General features: G+C 39.6%; 1 protein-coding gene across 1 annotated transcript in view; it reads left to right on the forward strand.

The window, feature by feature from the left end:
* Window positions 1–5,457, forward strand: part of AKAP6 (A-kinase anchoring protein 6) — a 518,419-nt gene extending 512,962 nt beyond the window's left edge. Inside the window, exon 15 of the mRNA XM_016209490.2 lies at window positions 3,642–5,457. The gene's annotated coding sequence lies outside the window, so the exon portion shown is untranslated. The remainder of the gene's footprint in view (window positions 1–3,641) is intronic.
* The last annotated feature ends 3,144 nt before the right edge of the window (window positions 5,458–8,601 follow it).

The following is an 8,601-nucleotide window of genomic DNA, read 5'->3' on the forward strand; positions in this document are numbered from 1 at the left end:
TATTATACTTAACTATGCTAAAGATTATCTTTTTTGTGGCAGATTGTTTATTTTTTGATGAGCCTAATTACTGATTTTCTAAAAGTAATTTACATTTATTACAAATACATCTTTTAAAATGTGACAGATAAATGTTGTTCCCATAATGTATTATGAAAAAAGTTACTATTTAAAAACACATTATTTAATTTGAAAGATGAATGGCAAACATCATTATTTTTTTTCCTGCAACACCTGTGCCCTGGGCTCATTAAAATGTGTGACTCTGTGTGGAGCTGCTAGAAATGAGGCATGAGGGGGGATCTATACCATATATGTTCCCTAAAAATAAACTCGGCATGCAAAATGGGAGAAAGGCATCCTACTTACTATTATAGCTCAGCTAATGTTCTATGTTTCAGGCTCTTTACAATTGGCTGCAAATGAGAACAACAGTGAGAGCAAGAGAAATGTATTTTCTGTGAAAGAGGCCCACCCCGCAATCACGTCCTCGATCAGTGTGCGGTGACACTGACCATTAGGGGCGAGGAACCGCGGTTCCATAAGCTGCTTCCAAACAAGTTCTGTGAGAAGCAGTTGTACCGCTGGCTCTGCCAACCTCCGCAGAAGGGCTGGCAGAGCCTGGCTGATTTTTGTTCTCTGAGAGGGGGTAAAGGCTTGAAAGCAACACCCCTCTGAGTATGATTCATGTGACTGTGACCCTCAAGTCAGCAGTCATGCTGATTTGAAGCGGGAGAAGCTCTGGCACTGGAGAAGCCCCCAGGATGCACTCCTCCGTTTTGATGCCCTGGGGATTGCTTCTCTCTCTGAGACAGACTTAGAATTGGCATGACATGTAATGATAAGCAGCCCATCTTCAGGCTTGGGGAAGTGGATGTGTGACCCTCACATTCTGCAGGCAGGGCCAGTGTAAATCTACCAGCCAGCCCGCCTGCCCGTCAGCAATATTTTCTTGAGCCCCTGCGATGCGATGCCTGGCCCTGTCCCAAGCAACGGGAGAAGCAGCCAGATTTTACTTCTGCAGAACTCACATTGCCCCCAAGTGACTCGTTATCAGCCTAGGGTCATTTAAATAGCCGTATTTACTAGTCTGGTTCAGTTTTTTTCAGTAGCATGTACACAAAACATCTGGATACCTAAAATTTTCACCAATCATTAGCACGGGTACCTGGGTCTAAAGATTTACATATTGTTAAAATACTACCAACCCGAGCAAGTTATTTAATCCCAAAATCTTGACATGACTTCAGTGTTCAATTTTAGGAATAAATAGTAAAATTATTTGGTAGATACGAGGCTTCATGCTTATAAAAGCTTAATTGTCATTGTTCTTCCTACAAGATTCAAAGGAGAAAAAACAACAACAAAACTCTACTTTTTAAGCCATTTGAAAACATCAGTCAGAGTGCTCTTTTTATCAGGATAATGAAATTCTGCAAATTCAACATGCTGGTTTTTTAGAAATAAGTTTGCAGATGATGAAATTATTATGTCATCTAGAAGAGCTATAACTTAGAATAATAGCAATACAATTTGCAACAGTAACAAAATTTTTAACATTTTTTTTGAAAAGTTTTGTCATTTACTGTGTTCTCATTAAAAACCCACTGAAAGTGTGTGAGAATTCTTGACATCTTCTAACACAGTAGGCGTTTGCACCAACTTCCAGGCACACTGCTGTGCTTTCCACTATTTTCATTTATATGTCATGTTTCTATAAAAGTAGAGAGGTCAGTTATAGCAAATCACATCAAAAGAAAGGTAACTGAATAGATCTAGATATTTCTGCCTAATTTGGAGGAAGAAATAATGTATGTGCGGAGTGCCTCCCAGGACCTGCCTAAGAGATGTACTTTGCACTAATCTTTTCGGTGTATTCTGACAGTTATTTCTTCATAATCCTCATCATAAGCCTCTGATCTTTGGTGAGTGATTTAACCCTTAACTTCATGCAGGATAAATCCTGTGGTGTAAAAATTTAACTCGTCGCCTGCAGCCAGTGTGTGCTCAAGTGTACACATGTACAGTAAAAAGTGCTGCTGCTCCGTTTTTACAAACTGAGGAAGCTGTAAGAGCAAACATTTCTCATGTATGCACCACAAATTTTCATTCTATTAATTGGATTGACACTACATATTTAATATGATCCAAAGCTGGCCAAGCAGGTTTAAGAAACTACTCTTGGTGATAGTATATTCATTTTTCACTAAAGAATACAGGTGTAATCTTATCAAATTTACCATTGAAATCACTTTGGTAAATCAAGGTTCTGATGGATGTGAAGTATTTTTTTAAATTATTCAGCACTTTTGAATATCTAGCTTTGTCATGATAAATAATAAAGATTTTATTGGGCATCACCCACGACACACACACACACAGATCTGTGTCTCAGGCAGTTTAGCTTGCCCCTTTCCAAGTGGGCCAAGCTGAAAGAATTGATTATCCAGAGAGAATTTAAACACCAGTATTTAGTAAGATCAGATATGCCTCACCTAGGATTCACTGCTCAGCAGCCAGGTTTCAAATGAGTCATGTCCTCCCCATCTGAACAATGCACTGTGCTCTTTCTTGAGTTACTGCATTATTTTACTGTACCAAATATCATCCCATCGGTTCCTGTCTGTCTCTCCCTGTTCCTAAATTTGCCTTCTCTCCCCAACTTCCTGTGGCTTCGGCCAAACCATATTAGCTAAAGATTTTCTGGCTCTTAAACAGGTTGTAAGGTTGTCAAGAAAGAGCAAGACAGAGAATGAGAATGTTTAGTTCTTAAAGGTCAGTGAAGCAACCTGACATCAGAATTCAGAACTCAGCTGCAATCCAGACAATCAAAAGCCTGCTTTATTTGAGGGCTGGTCAGAGGACCTTAAGAAATTGTATCCTGTATTGCCTAAACCTAGAATGTACGCGCTCCTCACATTCAACAGGTTGCTTTTACCCACTTAAAAATAGGCAGGCCCAATTGAGTTTGGAAAAAATGTGTATCAGAGCCATCAGATGTATAGAAATAACCGAATCATTCTCACTTACACAGTACAGTCCGTACCTTAAGTGAAACGCATTCGTATTTGAGCTAGAAGCCCCAGTTATATCCTTGTCTAGGCAAGGGCCGAACCGTTGGGGATTATCACAATGTTATGAATATTTCGCCACTATATAATGGTGGAATTGTTCAATTACACGGTCACACATACAGTCTCCCTGTAGGAAGGGTTAAACCTGACGGCCTAGGTTCCTAGTCTGTGAATGACTGTTGACACTTTGCAGCTTCACGTGGCATTGGCAGCCTCACGTTTTCCCGGGGAGCTGAGGCTCTCGGGAGTGCCTGACACCGAGCTCATAAGCAAACGAGCAGATGAGATCCAGAGGAAAAGTCAAACTTGATGATGTCCCCTGATTTCTTTAAAACCACGTCTTTAGAAAAAATCGATGTATTTTTCACATTGATTCTGAAACACTTCTGTCAGTAATGTGAACCTTGGGCTATTTAAATTACTTTATGTTTTATGTATCCTTTTATTTCAGAACATTAGCAGGTAGTCCCGAAATGGCAGCCTTCAGTGGTTCCTCAGACGCCTGGGTGATGCGAATGAAACAGACATTTCTGAAGCCTCTTTTTGTCACTTTTTCGTTCCTTGTAGATAAGCCTGGCTGCACCTCGGGGGCGGCCTCATGCTCCCACCCCGGGCTGGTCTCCGTTCCATCACGTCACTGCCGTTCGTTACACTGACCTCTCCCGAGACGACCCTGCCTTCCCAATGCGGTTTGTCCACACGGCCTTGTGATCTGGATGTGCGCCCTGGTTCTCTTTAGGTGACTGTCGCAGAAGTTGAGCAACGCCGCCTGTTCTCCCGTGGATTCCTGTCCCAAGCTACCTCTGCCGCCCCGCCTCTCCAGCGAGACTTTTCGGTTGGCCTCCCCCCCCTCCCCATCCGCTCTTTAAAGTCCTGCAGCTCGCCAAGTGGATGGTCCATTAAACTCGCCTGTCTGGAATGAGCCCCTGCCAGTACCCGACCAATTTCATGTTTCAGTATGAATTTTTTTGTAGTGGTAAGATGCCTATGTTTATTGGAAGAGTTTTACCTAAAAGGGCAACATTTGATTTGATTGCAGCATAGAGAAGAAACACTGTTTTTTCTTTCAAAATTAAGCAACTTATAAAAGCACCGTTTTATTTATTTTATTTTAAAAAGAATAATCTATGCAGCACTTCAAGAAACAACTATATGGTGTTGTATATTACAAACTGGTGACATTCTATTAAATTATGTACAACATTTTTTGGGTTTTTTTTTTTATGCTTCTTGAGGTGGTTATGAGAAAAAAGTTTTTAAAAGAAGTGTGCCTTGCTGTATTTCTTATACCATTTATTAAAAAGCTGCTTTTACGGTAAAATTAAGTTGGTTTGAAAGGAGGAAATAGCAAGGTTAAGATGTGTGAAATGTTTCTGTATATATGTATAACCCAGTACAAACATTGATGTATAATGACAGTATAAAATGCTTTCATGTTTGTGATGTCTAGTGATGTGGAAAATATAAGCCTTAAATCCATTAGATTGCATGGTAATTAAAATTGGCATAATAAACATAGCTTATTAGGGGAAAAGGAAAATTAGTGATCTCTTCTACCTGTGTTCTTTACCAAATTATTGCATCTGGTTTTGGAAAAAAATATTACATATAGCAGCTTCCAAAATATCTATATTGCATAAGAGGCTTAAAATTACTTAAACTAGAAACTACACATGAAGCCTTCACAATTTTCAAAATCTTTTCAATCACTATAAAGATCTTGGAACACAAATGATTTAATTCCAGTTCCCCTAAACCAGTAAAAATATGTCCTAGATTTTTTATTTCTACTTATCATTAATGGTTTCAATGTTGGACTTCAGGATACCTAGTACATCTTATATTTATTTTATATAATTCTTTTGAATGGGTTTGATAGAAAGATGGTAGAAAAGTATAGAAAATTTGACTATTTTGATTTAGATTATAGATTTCAAGGGTATTTATTTTGTGTAAAAGAAATTAGCTAAAAAATATTCCCTGTGGTCTTTACTGCTCTCGTTAAAGGCAGTTTATAATTTTATTCTAATGCCTACTAAAGTGCCTGACACAGTAGGTATTCAATAAAAATTTGTTGAATTGAAATATTGAATTAGGTAATATGGATGACATTTATCTTTTCATTTTGAGAGACCTACACTAAAACACGTAAACATCTAGAAAAAGATATAATGTGATTAGAAAAACCATACAAAATATATAATCAATTTATATCAAATTTCAAAAAGAAATAACGTTGTGGATTCATATAGCCACAGAAAGGACAATCATTCATTCGACTGAGCTCATCAGCGCCTTCTACCTGCCAGGCACGCTCCTAGACGCAGGGGATGCGATGGTCCTGGACGAAGGCCCTGTCCTCAGGAGGCTTCCCACGTCCTGGGTGAAGGGCACACAGAGGAGATGCCGCAGTGGCCCTGCAGGCGAGGAGACGAGCTAAGTGGTGACAGAGGTACAAAGACAGAAGCAGCAACGAGGGACAGCGAGAGAAAGGGGTTAGAAGAGAGCAGAAGGTTAGGCAGTCGGTTAGGGAGGCTCCCGGCAGAGGCAGGAGGAGGGAAGGTAAGTTGGCAGACTTAATGGAGGGTCTTTTAAAAGTTACGTTGGAGCTTTTGTATGCGCTGTGCTAGGTTGTAAGGAAATGTTGCCAAATCTTTGTTTTGCACCTTCTATTGTTTATCATTAGAACTGTATTAGTAGCGCACCAAGAACATTTAGAAAGTACTAGTCTATACTTCTACCATTTTAATAACTAGGTGTGTTTTTATTCCCCTTCTAATCTTTTCCATACATATTTCTAGGTTGATGAGCCGATCTAGACTTTTGAATGGATAGTAATTCGTTCACAAGGGGGTTAGGCAGGCGTTTAGTTGCAGGGTTCAGGATGATTACAGGGGAAGGCGTTAGAGAGAAATGTCTTGTTAGGAGGTAGCTATAGAAGATAAGCTAATCTTGAGAGGGCAACAGAAAATAATGGAGAGTGGCCGAGATGCAGAGGGTAAAACGTCCTAGTGTCTTTGAAATACCTAAGAGCATTCTGGATTTCTGTTGAGCTGTATCATTTTGTATACTGAGACAACCTAAATCCTTGGGTCCTAACTAATGCCAAGTCTACATCGATTAGCAAAACACTCAAAGGACAAACAGACCATGAGGTTTTATTTAGCTGTGATATGCTCAGTGAGGACCTTGAGGCATTGAAAGTTTTTGTTTATTAATACAGTGGTGCCTCGGTTTTTTAATGCAATCCGCTCCGGAAGATGGTTCTTGTTCTGAAACGTTCGGAAACCGAGGGACCCACAGCCCACGGCTGGGCCTCAGGGGCTTGCGCTCAGCGGAAGCCGCGGGGCCTGTGCGACTCGGAGGCGGGTTCGAGGACCGCAGCGTTTCCTTCCAGGCTTACGGCCTTTCATAAACCGAAACGCTCGTCAGCGGAGACGTTCGAAAACCGAGGCACCACTGTAGTCTACTTAGTGTTAACGCTGAATTTGTAGAACGCCTTTCAGGTTTATTGTGCGGTGCTTTTTCAGGTTGGAAAGGAGGGAGCAGCCTCGTCTCTTGCTCCGTGTAGGTGCTACCTCCTTAGCTACCCTTGGAAACGGCCCGGCAGCTCTGCCTACACGCTTGCGGTGACAGTGGCTTATCTGCTCGGGCAGGCGGCGCCTCTGTTGGGCATGTCTCTCCGTTAGCTATTTCTTGGGTTGCTAAAATCTGCATAGTGTCCCCCTTCCCCACCTTTGATTTTGTTCACTGGTCCTAATTCTTTCCTGGTCAGCTGCTCAGAGAATTTCTACCCCTTGTTTTTCATGGTAACCCTGAAGGTAATCGAGACCAGCTACTCATCCTCTCCCAGCTGCTATGATTTCCGTTCTTTAATTCCCTCAACAGCCCTTCATATGCCATGATTTTCAGACCCATTTCAACCTGATTGAATGTTAACAGACAGAATCCTTGAAATCGAGGAACTGTCTTCATCACACATGTAGAAAAATATCTGAACATTTAAGTGGTAAGTTTTCTCTAAAAATATATTAAGATATATGTTTATTCTATTATTGTAAAATTCAATAAATAAATAAATAAGCAAAGAAATAAGAATCCATTACTTCCTTCAGTGGCCCAGTCCAATGCCAGAGTCATCTTGAATGTTTACTTTACATTAAGTCCAAGCCTAACCTGTTTCCTTACAAAGCAGGGTCCCTAGTCCCATTTAGTCACTTAGTCATTCAACAAGCATTCATTGAGTGGCTACTTGTGTGAGGCACTGTGTTTGGCATTAGAGATACAAAGACAACTAAAATGTGGTCTCTGCCTACAAAGGTTTACAGTTTTTCTTGTGAAAGTGCCTTTCATGTCCTCAAACAGAGTTATTTCTTCAAATTAAATGATGACCCATTAATTTTGTTTCTTATCTAGTTTCTCTACATTTTAAAAAATCTAGTGAGCAAAATAGTACGCAGAATTATGTGGCTCTGACTACTAGAAGTAAAGTGTTTTTTGTATTTGAAAGTTTTAATTACAGAAAAATATTTTAGATTTGTGGTCACTGAATAAATATGCATCTTATGCAACAACTGAACAATCTAAATTCAGGGCTTTTGAAAAGCTAAGTTTGATGATTTTGTTGTGTTTGATTTGTCCAGCTTAGGTTTTACCCATGCTCTAATTCCTGGAAATAAATTAGATGAAAACACAGTGAAATGATTTAGCTATTTCTTACAAGTCAAATTATTTTCATTTCCAATGAAATTGGTATTATTTTAGAATTTTAATGAATACCTCATTTTTCAAACACTATAATTTTGTATTTCAAATTTCTTTTAACTTGAACCAACTAAATTTACAACTGCGTTTTTTCCCTCTATATATTTTTCCAGTTTTTATTTTGAATAATTTCAGACCTATATAGAGTTGAATGAGTCGCACAATGATATTTGCATACTCATCAGTCAGATTCATTTATTGTTACTGTTTTACCGCATTTGCTTCATCTCTACACGCACACATATGCATACACACTTTGTTGTGTTATTGAACTATTTGAAAGTAAATTGCAAACCAGAGCACTTCACCTGTAAATGCTCAGCATATATCATCTAAGAACAAGGGCATTATTCTCTTACATCTACAATACCATCCTCACTCTCAAGAAATGTAACATACAGTAACATTTGTAATCTATATTCAGATTTCTCCAAATAACCTAAAATATCCTTTTACAGTTGTTTTATTTTTATCTATGCATCAAACGAAGATCACACGTTACTTTTAGGTTTTGTCTTTCTGCTTGCGAACAGCTTTCCTGCACTTTGATTTCCCTCTGCTCCTTCCTGACGTTTCTGAGGCGCCCAGGCCGGTTTTATGGAATGACCCGCCATCGGGCTGCCTAGGGCTGTTGCTCCTTATTTGACTCAGGGTAAACTTTTTTGTCAGGGATAGCACGTAGGTGATGTCGTGTTGAATAGCTACTCTTTCATGGAGGGTGGGTGACTCATTGACATTCTCCATGTGTCCTGAAGTTCACAAC

Source organism: Miniopterus natalensis, chromosome 1 (assembly GCF_054644295.1).
Source record: "Miniopterus natalensis isolate mMinNat1 chromosome 1, mMinNat1.hap1, whole genome shotgun sequence".
Taxonomy (NCBI): domain Eukaryota; kingdom Metazoa; phylum Chordata; class Mammalia; order Chiroptera; family Miniopteridae; genus Miniopterus; species Miniopterus natalensis.